Here is a 1299-nt window from a genome sequence, read left to right as displayed (position 1 = left end):
TGGTTTAATAATTGGATGATGTATTGGTAGGATGGAATATTATTTTTTAATGTGAAAATATTATTTTTTAAGTGTGAAAATTAAATGTATTATGTGATCCAAGAGGAAATAGAATTATTAAGAGTGTAGTGATTATAATGATGTAAAAAAATATGCAACATGAAAAAATGAAATTGTAGTTAGGCAGATTATGTCTCTGATAACAGTTTTTCATTTATTCTAGCTGTATATTCTCTTACATTTAAAATAAGGGGAAAAAAATTTCTTGGCCTTTTAGCTAAGATCAAGGGTAGTATCTGTTCTTACCAGTTTAAAATAAGGAAAAACTAATACCTCTAAAAAGCGAAACTGGCTACAGTCTTGGGAGGTCTCCACCTACCAAATTTTGTGACTCAAATGGTTGAAGGTTCGACCTTACAATTGACCACACCCCTACATACTCCCTTACATACATTATTTCCTTTAATCTGCCTCATTGCTCCTTCCATCAGACCTTTGCTTTTGCATAAAGTCAATTACTATGTTCTTCATCACCATTCCTGTCCCAGCTCATCTTAGAGACTTTATTTAGTCTCTTGTGTCAAATTGCCCAACTTTACTCAGTTCATTACCCACCCACTGTGTATTGCAATAAAGATGGCAGAAGCCATTTAAAAAGATTATATTAGAAAGTCTTTAAGCTACACAAAAAAATCCAATGATAAGAACAAGTTCTAAATTTGCTTTGGATGTAAGCTTTTCACAGCAATGACAAAATTGGGCAAGTCTGAACAATCATAACCAATGCCTCTCTTACTCAGATGAACACTGTGTGGCATTTTCTTTGCACATAGGAGCAATTGCTTTCTCCTTACACTCAAGATTGACTCATCATTATTGTTTAGTTTCTAATGAACACTGATAAAGTATTCAGGGTGCCTGAAATTTTTAGCTTTTTCTTAAAGGAGTTTTGAAATGATGCTCTTGAGTGCATGACTAAAGGTATACTGTAATAAAAGTACATAAAAATGGTCAACAAAATGAAAGTATCAATAAGGATAGTCTCTATGATGACTTCTAAAGGCTGCTTGCTGCTGACCTGGCTTTTATTTCTTCTTTAAATATTAATTGTTGATTTGCTGGTTTGGAAAGCTTAGCTTTGAGTATGGAGAGGTCTATAGCTATGAATTTCTGATTTTTTTTTTTTTATTTGAAAGCGAAAACTGGATTCCACTGCTCCCAAGAGGGTGTTTCGTTTGTGTGCTAATCCCGCCTGAGCGTATCATGTTGTTTCTACACTTGCTGAGTCTCCGTGTCTTG

At 33.9% G+C, this 1299-nt stretch overlaps 1 pseudogene; it reads left to right on the top strand.

Moving 5' to 3' along the window:
* The first annotated feature begins 257 nt into the window (after positions 1-257).
* On the top strand, positions 258-418 carry LOC114201436 (U2 spliceosomal RNA; annotated as a pseudogene).
* Positions 419-1299: the final 881 nt, after the last annotated feature.

The sequence above is a fragment of the Eumetopias jubatus genome, unplaced genomic scaffold (genome assembly GCF_037043125.1).
Source record: "Eumetopias jubatus isolate StellerSeaLion01/CBP00866 unplaced genomic scaffold, mEumJub1_p1.0 scaffold_15, whole genome shotgun sequence".
Classification (NCBI taxonomy): domain Eukaryota; kingdom Metazoa; phylum Chordata; class Mammalia; order Carnivora; family Otariidae; genus Eumetopias; species Eumetopias jubatus.
Note: the sequence above shows the minus strand (reverse complement) of the source record. Positions and strands in the feature narration are given on the sequence as shown.